The 16,963-nt window shown below is 38.6% G+C and overlaps 1 protein-coding gene and 1 pseudogene across 3 annotated transcripts in view; one reads left to right on the forward strand and one right to left on the reverse strand.

Moving 5' to 3' along the window:
- Positions 1–16,963, reverse strand: part of RAP1GAP2 (RAP1 GTPase activating protein 2) — a 1,157,994-nt gene that overhangs the window by 461,857 nt on the left and 679,174 nt on the right. The window lies entirely within an intron of this gene.
- On the forward strand, positions 6,430–7,220 carry LOC138671463 (isocitrate dehydrogenase [NADP] cytoplasmic-like; annotated as a pseudogene).

Here is a 16,963-nt window from a genome sequence, read left to right on the forward strand (position 1 = left end):
AGTCTGTATTCCAAATGGCGCTCCTTCCCTTCCGAGCTCTGCCATGCGCCCAAACAGTGCTTCCCCCCCACATATGGGGTATCAGCGTACTCAGGACAAATTGGACAACAACTTTTGGGGTCCAATTTATCCTGTTACCCTTGTAAAAATACAAAACTGGGGACTAAAAAATTATTTTTGTGAAAAAAAAAAGAATTTTTATTTTCACGGCTCTGCGTTATAAACTGTAGTGAAACACTTGGGGGCTCAAAGCTCTCAAAACACATCTAGATAAGTTCCTTAGGGGGTCTACTTTCCAAAATGGTGTCACTTTTGGGTGGTTTCAATGTTTAGGCACATCAGGGGCTCTCCAAACGCAGCATGGCGTCCCATCTCAATTCCAGTCAATTTTGCATTGAAAAGTCAAATGGCGCTCCTTCCCTTCCGATCTCTGCCATACGCCCAAACAATGGTTTACACCCACATATGGGGTATCAGCGTACTCAGGACAAATTGCATAACAACTTTTGTGGTCTAATTTCTTCTCTTACCCTTGGGAAAATAAAAAATTGGGGGCAAAAATTCATTTTTGTGAAAAAATATGATTTTTTATTTGTACGGCTCTGCATTATAAACTTCTATGAAGCACTTGGTGTGTCAAAGTGCTCACCACACATCTAGATAAGTTCCTTAAGGGGTCTACTTTCCAAAATGGTGTCACTTGTGGGGGGTTTCAATGTTTAGGCACATCAGGGGCTCTCCAAACGCAACATGGCGTCCCATCTCAATTCCAGTCAATTTTGCATTGAGAAGTCAAATGGCGCTCCTTCCCTTCCGAGCTCTGCCATGCGCCCAAACAATGGTTTACACCCACATATGGGGTATCAGCGTACTCTGGACAAATTGCACAACAACTTTTGTGGTCTAATTTCTTCTCTTACCCTTGGGAAAATAAAAAATTGGGGGCAAAAAATCATTTTTGTGAAAAAATATGATTTTTTATTTGTATGGCTCTGCATTATAATCTTCTATGAAGCACTTGGTGGGTCAAAGTGCTCACCACACATCTAGATAAGTTCCTTAAGGGGTCTACTTTCCAAAATGGTGTCACTTGTGGGGGGTTTCAATGTTTAGGCACATCAGGGGCTCTCCAAACGCAACATGGCGTCCCATCTCAATTCCAGTCAATTTTGCATTGAAAAGTCAAATGGCGCTCCTTTCCTTCCGAGCTCTGCCATGCGCCCAAACAGTGGTTTATCCCCACATATGGGGTATCAACGTACTCAGGACAAATTGTACAACAACTTTTGTGGTCCATTTTCTCCTGTTACCCTTGATAAAATAAAACAAATTGGAGCTGAAATAAATTTTGTGTGAAAAAAAGTTAAATGTTCATTTTTATTTAAACATTCCAAAAATTCCTGTAAAACACCTGAAGGGTTAATAAACTTCTTGAATGTGGTTTTGAGCACCTTGAGGGGTGCAGTTTTTAGAATGGTGTCACACTTGGGTATTTTCTATCATATAGACCCCTCAAAATGACTTCAAATGAGATGTGGTCCCTAAAAAAAAAATGGTGTTGCAAACATGAGAACTTGCTGGTCAACTTTTAACCCTTATAACTCCCTAACAAAAAAAAATTTTGGTTCCAAAATTGTGCTGATGTAAAGTAGACATGTGGGAAATGTTACTTATTAAGTATTTTGCATGACATATCTCTCTGATTTAAGGGCATAAAAATTCAAAGTTGGAAAATTGCGAAATTTTCAAAATTTTCGCCAAATTTCCATTTTTTTCACAAATAAACGCAAGTTATATTGAATAAATTTTACCACTACCATAAAGTACAATACGTCACGAGAAAACATTGTCAGAATCACCAAGATCCGTTGAAGCGTTCCAGAGTTATAACCTCATAAAGGGACAGTGGTCAGAATTGTAAAAATTGGCCCGGTCATTAACGTGCAAACCACCCTCGGGGCTTAAGGGGTTAAGTATTGCTTCATTTTTCTTTTTTAAGCAATAGGATCCATTAATTAACTTTTCAAAAACAGTAAAAAACTCATTCGACTATGAGTGTCCCATTGAGCAATTTTTCGAGATCCTTCCAAACTTTGTTTTTTACAGTGAATTGACGGTTGGTGGAGCAGCTTAGTATACATTTTTTACAAAAAACGTATCAACCAAATACCCTGTTTTTTACATCTTTTTACTAGCACTTGCGGATTACTGTGATTTTTTTTTTAACTGAGTGTTTTTGGTTTTACTATGCTCTTTTGTGTCTTCTTTTTACAGTGAATTTTAAAATACTTTCTTTTCTTTTACAATTTTCACTTATTATTCACTTCTCAGCAAGACAAACAATCCTATATTTATGTCTATGAGCCGTACACCTGCAGCGAGCGCAACGCTACAAATCATGCCTCCCGCAACAATAAATGGCGTTAGTGGAGACGGCTATACATTCATTATTATCCAATTTTAATCAATTCAACTACTCGTTATAGAATAATAGAAGGACATATGCTACATTGTTAACACATTTTCATAAAGAAAAGGTCACTGTTTTATTATATAAGCTCCTAAAATTCTTGGACAATATTAAAAATTATAGCAATATACCGTATTTTGTGATAAAATATTGTTATAAAAAAGTTCCGTGTGCTGCTGCCTTGATGAGTACTGCTGTTTAGTAAAGGAATCCAGCAGCACTTGGGGCATGCACAGTGCAAAGATGAGGAGGCTAAGGTGCCGCAGGCCTCGCTTCACTGCGCATGCGCAAGGTGCCACCGAGCCTTGCTGGCCTACATGACATCCGAGACAAAATCCACTGCCAACCTGAATAACGTTATCGCAATGGTTTAACTTCTGATAACAGGTTCCCTTTAACTTGAAATTGACTAATTTTCTAAACGTTAATATTTAGAGTAATTGGCATAGAAAATGTATACCTAAGAGGATATTAACATATTGTCCAGACATTGTATATGCATATAACGCTCATGACCATGTATGAAAGGCAGGAGATAATCATGACCTTTGTAAATGAATTCTAAGCTGCCTAAAGGGACGATATTATTCGACTTTCATATTAAACAGCATCGCTCGTTTAGGCCTAATGTCCCAATAATGGCTTTGTTATGTTTAGAAAGCAGGCTACTGCAGTTAATAGCTGATCTGAATTTACGGGAACATTTTGTGATGGCATATGCAGAATTCTTGATTTAATTGTAGCATAGTATGTATTAGCTGCATAGTTTAGAAGTCATTAATGGGCAAGTCAAACTGTAAAGCAATTACAATGTACACTGGATGACCTTATCAGGAAAGGTTAACTACGTTAACTAATGATTGGTCTACGGGAAAATTCTTTCTACGTAGTTATGCTTGGTTAGGCAAAAAAGTATTTTTTTAATTATCTGATAACTCAACTACAAAATATATGGATAATATGGCATTTCTTATGGAGCTTTGCGATGAGACCACGACCATACCATTATCGTACTGTGGTGGCCAATGGCCAAACACTTTGAAGTTGAGGTGAGCAGCATATATAAAATCATTCAGAGCTTCATCCGAAAAAATGGGATGATTTTTTTCTCACTTGTCAATCCATTTTTTTTTAACAGCAGCAGCTATTAATCATTTATAGGACCATTCACAGTTTCCTATGTTACAGAATTGCAATGTATCTGTAAAAATTGGAAGCCATACTGTGGCTCCTTTGGGCATCAGGTTATTTTCCACACTCAGAGTTGAATGGGAGAGTCTCATCTGATTTATAGAAGAAACTAGTACATGCTACAACTGGGTTTCACACCCAGATTCGATCAGTGAAAAAAAATTGCTCATCTGCACTGCCTCAATGAATATTGTGGTCCAAGTGCGGTCCTTCTAATCACAGACGGCACTTGGACCAAAAATACTATTGTGTGAATGATCTATCAATCATAAGCCACAATGTTCAGCGGGATTTTTAATGCTTTTCTAATGACACCCAAAGCACCCATATAGTGTTGTGCAATGATCTGTCAGATCCTCTACCCAAATTGGATCAAAATATCAAAGGTGAAAACATTCTATCTGGAGACCATTAATGAATAGAATATTAGTCATTAGTTTAAGAACCCCCAAACATTACCCCCCAGTAGGAATAATAAATGTTACAGTTATGCTGTAGAGTAAAACCTGGTAAATCATTCTGAAGTTAATGTGTACAAAGTTACCATTTACCATTTTAAAATGTTGGCAATATTATTATTATTATTATTATTATTATTATTAATCCTAGTATGGTGCCCACAGTTTTTAGAGATGTACTTTTATTATTACTGTCTAAAAATAGTGAGCACCATAATAATAAGCAACACCCATTTGTTTTACAATAATAGATATGTAGTTTTATTATTACTGTCTATTATTGCAAAAATGGGTGTGGCTTTCCAATTTCTGGTAGGCAGTACCTAGGCTTCCTATTGGATGGGTGACAATGTGAAGGGGATAATCAGTCATATGTTATTGGAGGCTACAGTCACTGGTTCCCCTGTTTAGGAGGGACGTACATGGGGGATACAGAGGTGTGTAAATTATCACCACAGATTGAGCATGTAAGATGTATACTTGGCTGGACACGAGCCATTCGATGTCCTCTTCCTCGGCTGAGTTTTCATGAATGAACATTTGTTTTTCTGTATTTCAGTAATACAGGGGCTACTTGCCCCTACCGATATTGACAAATGTTTCACTAGTAATATGACCCAGTGCAGCCTCATTTCCCATGAAGATGCTAGTAATGGTGAAACATGTTGGGCTAGGCAGTTGGTTACTACATTTAAAAACAATTCTTTGTCAGCTGTTCACACCAAGCAATAAAGTGTTGGTCCATGGACATTGACAGTATATAATGGTCCAGAGGATCATTGATTGAGCCATCATTTATTCAGTGAGGAATTTATGCAGAATAGTGGGGGCAATTAGAGCAGTAGCCGGTATCCAACCAGGGTATACCAATACAGTGACTGGATTCTAACAGAAATAGGTGTTAGAGGATAAGAGATAGTCCTTATTCAAATATCTCAGGAGTGATACATCACAATGACATGAATTTTCAGTAAGTTTAGAGTCACCCTTGAAATTATACACTGAGTTAGGGTACCGTCGCACAGTGGCATTTTGATCGCTACGACGGCACGATTCGTGACGTTCCAGCGATATAGTTACGATCTCGCAGTGTCTGACACGCTCCTGCGATCAGGGACCCCGCTGAGAATCGTACGTCGTAGCAGATCGTTTGAAACTTTCTTTCGTCGTCTAGTGTCCCGCTGTGGCGGCATGATCGCATGGTGTAACAAAGGTGTGCACGATATTGTATACGTTGTGCGCATAGTAACCAACGGCTTCTACATCGCACATACGTCATGAAATTATCGCTCCAGCGTCGTACATTGCAAAGTGTGACTGCAGTCTACGACGCTGGAGCGATATTGTTACGATGCTGGAGCGTCACGGATCGTGCCGTCGTAGCGATCAAAATGCCACTGTGTGACGGTACCCTTAGACAACTTAACTAGTGTGAGAATCAGTCCTTAACTGAACCCCCGATAGGGAACTAAGTAAATTACAGCAAATTTAGATAGACCAAGTAACTACATCTTGAAAGGGACATTTATTATACTGTGAAAATTAGACATATTCTCTCTAATGAGATACTAACAGGAAATTACTATATCAAAGAGACAATAACAAACACTACGTCTTATAAATAATTCCCTAAATATCCCTAAATGGACCACCCATTCTCCTCACCTTCTGAATATATAGACTACTTCAGTCTACTAATCAATGGTTTCTCATTAATTATCTGACTGCCTGAATAATAATTAGTATAAAATAGAGATTATTTTGTATCTCATGGACCAAAGGAAAAGATTCCTAATTACTGACCACTGCAAACCTTTGAAATTTTAATATTGCACATTAGCAATATATTAATTAAGGATTATATTTTATATTCAAGAATCTGTAGTTAGGGTTTATTTGCCTTAGGCAATTTGTGAATAGTTTTATACCCTACACTGATTCTATTGATCGATTTTGGTGGCTTCACCAGTGAAATGAGCCACCAATGAGCTATGATCATCGAAGAAAGACCAGTTTACTTGAAGGGCGGATGCACATTATTACATGTTTGTGGAGTGTGAAGTACTGTACCTATATATGTGCCCTTGAGGCTCGTAACCGATTTGTGCCACACAAATATAAAACAGACCCAGATATTGCCTGATGGTTATCAATTATGTCACCAAATAGAAAAATAACTGATTTGCTAAGTAGAGTCTACATTTTCATTACATTTTACATTTCATTTTGTGTTTCCATCTTGGGATTTTTTTATCATTTCCATCTTAAAAATACAAAAATGTATTCTTCAAAACACTAATTATTTAACCAATAAAATATGTTGTACATAATTTTGAAGACTGCGGAGGTGTTGCCCTTGGCATGTATAACACTGACCAATCCATTAGAGACTTTGCCCACAGCTCCTTCCAGATGGCGTTGGTTAAAAGTTGGCCTCTATATATGAGCACCAAAAACACAATCCTGAAGCGATACGATGGACGTTTCAAGGACATTTTCCAGGAGATCTATGAGAAGGAATACAAATCCCAGTTTGAAGAGAAAAAGATCTGGTATGAGCACAGGCTTATAGATGATATGGTGGCTCAAGCTTTAAAATCTGAGGGCGGCTTTATTTGGGCTTGTAAGAACTACGATGGAGATGTGCAGTCAGATTCAGTCGCTCAAGGCTATGGATCTCTGGGGATGATGACCAGCGTTCTGATATGTCCGGACGGCAAGACTGTAGAAGCAGAAGCAGCACACGGCACTGTAACCCGCCACTACAGGATGCACCAGAAGGGCCAGGAGACCTCCACCAATCCTATTGCTTCCATCTTTGCCTGGACCCGAGGTCTGGAACATAGAGCTAAGCTGGATAATAACTCTGAGCTGAGAAACTTTGCTGTGGCCTTAGAGGAAGTCTGCGTTGAGACAATAGAAGCTGGTTTCATGACCAAAGATCTTGCTGCTTGTATTAAAGGTCTACCCAATGTGCAACGATCAGATTTTTTTGAATACCTTTGAATTCCTGGACAAACTGGCTGAAAACCTACAGCTGAAACTTTCCGCCCAACCCAAGTTGTAGTTACAACATCTCGGAAGGCAAATCTCAGGGTTCCCCCTTGACCACTAATTATTTAAGTTGGGATGGGAGTTTTTATTCTAGGCAAAGTTCTGATTTATTTTAGCGAATTCATAGAGATGCTTGCTGAGCTAATTACTCAGGGGAAAATATATTTATTTTTCTTTTTAAAATTACAAAGTTACATTTTCAATAACTATTTCGGCTTGAATAATCACTTCTAATCTCAGTTTACATCTCTGAGTGAAGCTCAGTTTGGAGACTCCATCACAGATTTCCCAGATTTCTGATATTTCCTGTTAAAAGGACAGACAGGTAATCAGAACCTGTCTTAGAAGCTATTGAAGTCCATTTAGCACCGCCTGTGTCTTTTATATGATCTTGAACTGCATTATATTTTCTGTTATGTTCAGAGTTTAATGTGAATCCCTAGTGTAGAGAGCTCTGCGTGAAACCCGGAGAAGTGAAAGCGGCACATTTTCATATATAGTGTAACATTTGTATAGGTGTCCATACACATAAAACCAAAGTCATCCAAACCCTGCAATATCAGTGAGATTGGCTGACCATCTAATATTCATGGGGGGCTTCTTGACTGTCCTCATACAGTTGTTGTTGAGTAAGCGAAGAAGCGAGTAGTCTCAATAAAAGATGCTGATCCTAAGTCTCTGTGGCAAATAGGCTACTGACAGACATGTCTGACAGCTCCTTTCTTCCCTCTGCCAATTAGAAACGCATGACCCCTCATTCATGTATATGGGGAAGCAACGAAAGATAGTTGTCGGCTGAATATTGTTAATCTAAGAGAACATCTAAGGTGTATGAATGACTACCTAAAGGTAAATGTTAAAAAAAAGTCATCTAGAAGATGTCCTTCTGTATTATTTTGTCTAGTGTGCATAATTTATGATGGGACAAAAATGTCTGTCAGAGCAAATTTGGTCTAGATAAAGATTTCACGGTATAGAAATAGTATATATGTGTTATCAAAATGTTGTTGGCCAAGTTTGGGGGGACCAAATAGCTGTGAAATGGCTACAACGTGAAACCATTAGCAGATTCTGCAGTACTCTTCTACTAAGTTAACGAAGTAGTTCTAGACCATAAGTAAGGTTGCTACACTACATGTACCACAAATGCATCAGTGGTGTTTCACTTTTGGACGGTAACGAATGTTTTGTGGAGTTTTTCATATGGACGCATAAAACTTAAGGATTGTTTATCCGTGTAGCTGCATCTATCTATACTTTGCTAACTTGTCTTCTGAGCAGTAGTGTTGATCCGAGCTCCGGAGAACTACAAACTACTGTGGTGAGCTGGCGGCTCCTTCCATTTTTTAATTCTTCTACTAACCATTAGGGAAGTGGGCATGGTGGGGTCAGTAAAGCATCATAGTCCGTATGACTCGTACTATTTACATGGCAGGCATACTATGTGCTGCCACTCAGTGCCACCTTAATGTGGCATCCAATGGGAAAACTATGGAAAAGAGACAAACTGAGATGCAGTAGAGCCCCACATAATGCTCAATGGCACTAGATCAGTATTCACAACAAAACTGTTGGTAAGAAGATTTCTTGTCTAGATGAAGAAATATGTCACATTTACCCTATAGTGGGAAAATGTTAAAATGTGTTGACAGAAGCACTTCAATGTTACCTGCAATTTTAGTGATGTATGTTTTACTGTGTTCAAACCTTTACATCTCTTGTAATTTAGTCTGTCGAAATAACAAAGTGAACAGCACAAAGACGTAGAAACCAAAGGACAACTAATTCTTCTTCTCCCTTTCATTCAGTCAGTTGAACTTATTTCACAGATCTAAGTTTGAGGTCATCTTCATAAAATGCTTTCGGCAACCCTGTAAATTGCCTGAGATAGTAGTGAGTTATGGACCTCACAGCTATAAAAGCCTGAATTTTATTCCACTAAAATACTGTATCCTGCTCCTAATTAAAAAAAAAAGACAAAAAGTATTTAAGTTCCATCTATCATCTTGTCACTTCAAAACTTTTCTAGGTAATGGTTCTTTTACAGCTTCTATGCAGCTTCCAGTCCTGATGGATCAGTTGTGAGAAAACCTTATGACCAGGACATTACTATCCCCCCACCGATTTATTGACTTCAATACAGACTACTTCTCAATGCAGCAAACAATTTAAAATGTTTTGTACTGTCCTTAAAAACCATAAAAGATGTGACAAAACAGAATTAGTTAGTAATAACTTCCTGCATCTACATAAGGGCCCATTCATACATCAGTTTTTCTCGCACAAGCGCTATGTTTTTCTCAGAAAGCAATCGAAAATAAGACATCTATAAGGTAGTTTACATGTCTGATTTTCTTCCCCAGACCGAGTGGTCTGCACATAAGCATGGAATTATAGTCATAGAATCATAGAATGTTAAAGTTGGAAGGGACCTCCAGGGTCATCGCGTCCAACCCCACTGCTCAATGCAGGATTCACTAAACCATCTCAGACAGATGTCTGTCAACTCAAGACTCTGTTTGAAGACTTCCATTGAAGGAGAACTCGCCACTAGTGATGAGCGAATATACTCGTTACTTGAGATTTCCCGAGCACACTCGTGTGTCCTCCGAGTATTTTTTAGTGCTCGGAGATTTTGTTTTTATTGCCGCAGCTGAATGACTTACATCTGTTAGCCAGCTTGATTACATGTGGGGGTTCCCTAGCAACCAGGCAACCCCCCCACATGTACTTATGCTGGCTAACAGTTGTAAATCATTCAGCTGTGGCAATAAAAACTAAATTTCCGAGCACTAAAAAATACTTGAAATACCCCCGAGCATGCTCCAAAAATCTCGAGTAATGAGTATATTCACTCATCACTACTCGCCACTAGGCTTGAGCGAAACGGATCGTACAAATTCAAAAGTCGCCGACTTTTGGCAAAGTCGGGTTTCATGAAACCCGACCCAATCCTAGTGTGGGATCTGCCATGCGGTCGGCGATCTTCGCGCCAAAGTCACGTTTCGTATGATGCATTTGGCGCCATTTTTTTCAGCCAATGAAGGAGCGTGGGCAGAGTGATGACATAGGTCTTAGGGGCGTGGACGCCTATCGCCATCTTGTCGCTTGTGCGCTGTAACGATTTGCAATGTGTAACACCAGCTTTTCTTTTCAGGGATGGAGGAGAGAGAGAGAGAGAAAGAGAGAGAGAGAAAAAAAAAAGATTTCCCATTGACTTTGCATTGGGTTTCGTGTTTCGGTCGATCCCCGACTTATCGCCATAATCGGCCGATTTCACTCGACTCGACTTTTGAGATAGTCGGGTTTCGCGAAACCCGACTCGACCCTAAAAAAGTAAAAGTCGCTTAACCCTACTCGCCACCTCTCGTGGCAGCCTGTTCCACTCATTCATTCCCTCAAAGTTTTTTTTCTAATATCTAATCTGTGTCTTCTCCCTTTCAGTTTCATCTCAATACTTCTAGTCTTTCCTTGTGCAAATGAGAACAATGCTGATCCATCTACAGTGTGACAGACCTTAAGATATTAATTTTAATTAATCGAGATATGTCCGATATTTATCTGAGTGTTGGATCAAAGATATTCGGTCTGTGTGAATAAAAAATAGTCATGTCAACAGCCAATATGAATCACATTGATATGAGTGCTGTCCATGCGATGTCAAGTTCTTCTTCTGTGGACTGAAAATGCGGTCATGTCAACATAGCCTCATAGAAATGATTAACTCAAGGGCGGAGGGCGGACATATCACTGGTGCAACCTATGCAGCCACAAAGGGGTCCAAGAGGTAAGGGGGTCAATTTCTACATCCAAAACAGGTGCAATTGCGCAGATATGATGGGCTATTGGACTGCTAAGGGTTCACATACTGTTCTTTCACATGGGTCCTTTTCGGTCTGTGTCTGCCGGTGGATTAACTCTTTCCTGCTGAGGCCAATTTTAGTTTTTGCAATCAAGTTTTTATCTCCCCATAATGCATAATATTTTTAATATTTCCACTGACATGGCCATATGAGAGCTTGTTTTTTGTGCTATGAGTTGCAATTTTGGATGACACCAAAAAAATTGTGGAGAGATGGTAAAAAAAAATCCCCTCAGTTCTGCCATTGCTTTTTTAAATTCAATATCCAATAAAAATGCTGTGACAACATGATTAATCAGTTCGGTATTATTATGACAATACCAAAAAAATGTTTTATTAAATTTTAGTTGTTAAAAAAATCCAAACTTTTAAAAAAATTGTTGTTGTTTTCTGAGCCCCGTAACATAGTTTTTTATTTTTACATAATAGAGTTTTGTGAGGGCTTGTTTTTTGTATGGTAAAATGACATTTTTAAATTGATACCATTTTGGGATAAATATATTATTTTGATTATTTTTGTTGCATTTTGGTGGGGTAAGTTGACCAAAATACAGCAATTCCGATGTATTGATTTGTTTAGCTTCTTTAGCTTTCCGTGTGTTAATAACTTAATATTTTATTAAAGTGTAATTTTTCAGATGCAGAGATATCCAGTATGTTTTACTTTTGTTTGTTTTTTTACTTTTATTTTTAAAGGGAAAGAGATGGGCGGTTTATAATTTTCTGTTTTGTTTTTATTCTTTTACATTTTACACTTTTTTGGCCCCATGCGATTAGCTGATCATCTGGTAAAATGACAATCACTAATAAAAGCTCACCTATGTATGGGCATCACAATAATACCAATATGTCAGCCATGAGATCTTTCAGCAGGCTCCTGGCTTCCATGGCAATTGTTCAGCAACCCTAAAACGGTGGACCCCCTAGATTCTGCACTTTAAATGCTGCAGTCAGAGGAATACATTGGAATACATTGGAATTTTAAGGGCAATTCTCAGAATTTAGCTCACAAGCATCTGCTGGATATGGTGCAGGCTCAGCTCATAAGCCCGCTCCATGCACCCATAGCAGACATGCGTCGGACCGGTATGGAGGATTTCAGAAAAAGGTTGAACAAAATTCTCATAATAGTCTATAGATAAATAATTAGGTTCTGTGATACTGCTGTGAGCATGCTTTCTGTCACAGTTCATGGAAAGGGGGAATAAGCTATGACCATCCCCTTTGTGAATGGTCTATACTATTTTATCTCTACTGTACACATCAGGTAGTGTGAGAATCATGTTCCCACGTATTATAAGTGATGAGTTTTTTCTGCAGCATTTATTTGTTCTAAAGATCAAATGTGCTCTAAAACGCATGAAAAAAAGCAGAAATACATTTTAGAAAAAATGTCAGTAAAAGTGCAATAACCAGAGTAGAGAAAGCACAGTCGAAAAAAAATGTAGTGCTTCTGCATGTGGGAACATGAACTAAGTGTCAGAAAAAAAAGATTTCAGTGACATGGGAAATTTAAAAAATGGCTAGAAATTCTAGAAAAAAATTTAAACACTGTGTCATTTTCTCGTTACACATTCTTTTTAAAAATATTTGTCAGCATGGATTTGTTGAGCCATTTTTGAGTAGTATGATGTAGAGAAGTAGAAGTTGAGGCACCATGCCAGCGTTTTTTTTTTTTGTTTGTTTTATTTTAACCATGGAGTTGTGTTAATAATCTAAATTCCCTGCCCCTAGTATTATACACAGCAGACACCATCTCCATCTGTTATTGGCACCGCTCTGGTTGGTCTCCAGCAGTTTTCTGACCTGCTGCATCACTCCAATGTTTGCTTGGCAAGCTGGAAGTCACTACTCAATGTAAGTCTATGAGAGCCAGAAAAAAGGTTTTCATAGACTTACAGTAGGAAAAAAAAGTATTTAGTCAGCCACTAATAACAAGTTCAAACAGGTGCCATTACTACAGGTAATGAGTGGAGGACAGAGGAGCCTCTTAAAGAAGAAGTTACAGGTCGGTGAGAGCCAGAAATCTTGCATGTTTTTAGGTGACCAAATACTTATTTTCCACCATAATTTGCTAAATAAATCTTGCCAAATCAGACAAGGTGATTTTCAGGATTTGTTTTCTCATTTTGACTCTCATAGTTGTCAATTACAGGCCTCTCTCATCTTTTTAAGTGGGGGAATTTGCACAATTGGTGGCTGACTAAATACTTTTTTTCCCCATTGTACATTGAGAGCTTGTGACCGTTACCTTTGACATCATTCTGTATGCCAGACTCGTTTTAATAGGAAAATCCTTTTAAGAAAAGTTCATAAGACATTCTAAACCTATGTCTCTTAATTTTGCAACAATTTTCTTACTTTTCATGTCCTACTTATGTTCCAAACTCTGTACAGGTAATTATTTGCCAACACTTGCTTTGCAGAATCTCCTCCTTTCACCAATTATAATGATAATAAAGTGGAACCTTCCCAAAAAACAAACCCTGTGCATGCTGCACATCATATTTAAAGTGAGTTTCTGAGCACAGAATGACCATTCAAACCAAAAACAGGCGCTCGATACACCCTTGACCTGACTAAACAGTTCAGTGAACCTTTCCATATACAGTACTTGCTTTCCATCTCTCTGCCCTTCTCTAGCTCCTGCAATGTCAGCACTGTCAATTAATAAAGAGGATGATGTAGATAGTTTTCGATTAAAAAAAAGAAGAATGTTATGCAAAGGAACAATTATGCTAACAACACTCTGATCTGAGTTTGATCCAAAAATCAGCTTTGTGTGATCTGATTCTCTCAGATGAGAGCTTTGTAGCACAGGTAAGGATAAGAAGGAGATGAAAATGTCTCCATCTTCTCCACTGTGTGAGTCCATGAAAATCGGACTGCACTTTGATGTCTTCCGAATGTAGTCTGATGATTCCAATACACCCATAGACTTGAATGGATGTGAGACATCTGATTTGTGCAGTTGTAATTTTTTTATCATGGAGAAATGGTATGAGAAATAAAATGATGATCAGCATAGCTCCTTAGAATAACATTATTATGAGTGCCAACCGATAAAACATCACATGGCACTCGTCCGATGCATATGCCCTAACAAGAGCATATTGAGGGACAGACCGCTTTGATATGCCACTATATAGGCCAGGATGTTACAGTTATAAGTCCAAACTCTTAGTATTCAAAATTGGCTAAAAGTTGTGGTGGAGTGCCAAAATTCACTAGACATGATTGTGCTCAGGAGGAGAGGGCTCCCTTCTTACGTAGGGCAGCATTCTAAGCTGAAAGATCTACTGGTAATGACAGGAGGATCATATAAGTGATTGGTTTCTGTGTGGCCAATGCACATTGTAAAACTTCAATAAAGCATTTAATAGTTTACATTATCTGAATTGGTGGAAAATGCAAATAAAGAATTGTAACTCGCTGAGTATAAGACAATGTTATTGCCCTGAGGGAAGATATGCACGCAAAGGATGATGGCACTGCATAGAGTACTACCTATATCAATTCTGGTGAATTTATCCATTCTGGTGAATGATCCATTTTTTGCATTTGGGAGCGCCATTCACCCTGATTTGCTCCTCCTGATTAAGCTCGGCTGGAACTCTCTTTAGAAGACTATTCCACAGCAACCAGATGAGCTGTGTCCACCTGTATTTGTTCACAGGGTATATGGGGTTGTTCCCTATCTGTACTATCCCAGCAGGTGAGAAGTTTTTCTCTTAATGGTCACTCTTATACTCACCTACTATGCTCAAAAAAGTGCTAATTTTTCTCCTCTTTTTCTATATAGATCTTCTGCCTTTATGTGTGTCTGCCCCTGCCAACTAATCAGTTTACCCAATATAATTTTTTAATGCTGTGCTGATTGGTTACTTTTGGATGAATTTCATTTACCCTTTAAGACAGGATAAATACAAAATTTTACATAAAACAAAAAATAAGTTCTGTTGTTGGCATTTGTTTTAAGAAAGTTCCCCAAAGGCTAGTCTTCTTTGAAACAGTTCCAACCTTATATTAGTCTGCGCGATTCTTGATTGTACGGATCTCTCCTCTGAGACACCTTGAATAGGAGAACCTCAGAGAGATCCTGAAGTAGAGTTCTGTACACTCTTGAAATGCCCAGACTAATAATTATAATGAAAGGTTTCATGGTTCCTAAGAAAACCAGCCCACAGGGAACTTTCTTCCAACAAGCACCAACAGCCAAGTCTTTTTTGCTTTTTTATAGAACTGAAGGTTGACAGGTGGTGTCTGCAGCTGATTGAACGGAAATTGGGAAATAAATGAAGGTGTTGTGCCCTGAGTATAAAAGGCAGAGGTGAGAAGATCCAACCTGGAGATACACTGACTGGGACCATATATCGAGGTCTACACATCTACTTGCAGGCTTGTTCTATGAAGGGCTGTTTGCGCTTCTGTTTTGTGTTCAGCTTCACTTCAAATACACAGGTTTGTTATTTTCTGCAGAACATAGGCTTCCAACGTGCAGTCTAATTAATCATTTCTTAGATGTTTTGTTTGGCAATAGCGACCTGAATATATTTTGGCTGTTGCTAAGCAACAAAGGTCACATCTGGTGGGGGGTAACTGTTAATTCACCAAGCTCTTATGGAGAGCCACCTGTGTCACTCATCATAAAGTTGAAGGGCACATTGTAGCTATGGCTCGGTGGAAGATATGAAACGCCTCTATGCTACTCTGACCAATATCTTAAGCATTTGAGATGAAAATCAGAATATTTATTGTCACTTTTCACCATGTAATGAGATGGATGGCACCTGAAGGATGCTAATTGCACCACTGACCACCATGTATCCCATTCAAGAAAACATTTTCATGTTCCGTGAGCAAATGAATGTCAAGGACCACAAGTCCCTGCATGTGTTGTGGATGTTAAACAGACGTGAGACATGCAGCCGCGGCAACTTGGGCATATTATTCGAGTACGCCAAAGACATTCTATTAGGACATGAGCATGCTCTGATAAAACCTTATCCAAGCACGCTCGCTCATCACTACTCATTATGCACTGACAGAATACAGTGCTGTTTTTTACGTACTAGTGGTTAGTGCCGCTATCTCCAATCTCCTGTTTATGCTGTTGTAGTGACTTTGTCATTGCTGACAACCCCAAGTTCTGGTTTCCTGGATTTTTTTTTTGCAATATTGGAATAGTTGCCTCCTGGAATTGTTATGTGGATATGCTAACAGTGCCAGTGTGGTTTGCTTTCTTTCTCTTATCAAACACAGACATGCCTCATGATTTTTTTTTTGAACACACGGTCCTAAAAAAAAACACGGATATCTGAACGGCCTCATAGATTATAATGGGCACGCGTTCTAGACGTGAAAAACATTAAAGAACATGTATGTGAAAACTGTATGTCTGAATAAGGCTTTAGGTATATGGATATGTGGACTTTTCTAACAAAATACAAACGCATTTTTATACAGTTAGGGCCAGAAATATTTGGACAGTGACACAAGTTTTGTTATTTTAGCTGTTTACAAAAACATGTTCAGAAATACAATTATATATATAATATGGGCTGAAAGTGCACACTCCCAGCTGCAATATGATAGTTTGCACATCCAAATCGGAGAAAGGGTTTAGGAATCATAGCTCTGTAATGCATAGCGTCCTCTTTTTCAAGGGACCAAAAGTAATTGGACAATGGACTCTAAGGGCTGCAATTAACTCTGAAGGCGTCTCCCTCGTTAACCTGTAATCAATGAAGTAGTTAAAAGGTCAGGGGTGGATTCCAGGTGTGTGGTTTTGCATTTGGAAGCTGTTGCTGTGAGCAGACAACATGCGGTCAAAGGAACTCTCAATTGAGGTGAAGCAGAACATCCTGAGGCTGAAAAAAAAGAAAAAATCCATCAGAGAGATAGCAGACATGCTTGGAGTAGCAAAAT

The sequence above is a fragment of the Ranitomeya imitator genome, chromosome 3 (assembly GCF_032444005.1).
Source record: "Ranitomeya imitator isolate aRanImi1 chromosome 3, aRanImi1.pri, whole genome shotgun sequence".
Lineage (NCBI taxonomy): Eukaryota > Metazoa > Chordata > Amphibia > Anura > Dendrobatidae > Ranitomeya > Ranitomeya imitator.